Genomic DNA, 266 nt, shown 5'->3' with positions numbered 1-266 from the left:
AAAATAATATAAAAAGACTAAATAAGGTTTTTTTTCTATTTATAATAGTACAAAAATTTAAAATTTATTTGACTTAGTTTTTAACTTAAGCTGAATTCAAATTAGTAAAATAAGTTGATTTAGTTACAACTTTCATAATTTACAAATATCCATTCTTTTGAAATTATTCAACCCTTACCTAATTTATCTTTTATTTAAATTTACTCAAAGTTTCTTATAAAATGATTTTATTTAAGTTCAAATACCACAATCAAATTCTACTAAAT

This window comes from Theobroma umbraticum, unplaced genomic scaffold (assembly GCF_002168275.2).
Source record: "Theobroma umbraticum cultivar Fairchild unplaced genomic scaffold, ASM216827v3 scaffold_146.0, whole genome shotgun sequence".
NCBI classification, from domain to species: Eukaryota; Viridiplantae; Streptophyta; class Magnoliopsida; order Malvales; family Malvaceae; genus Theobroma; species Theobroma umbraticum.
This window is presented reverse-complemented; position numbering follows the sequence as displayed.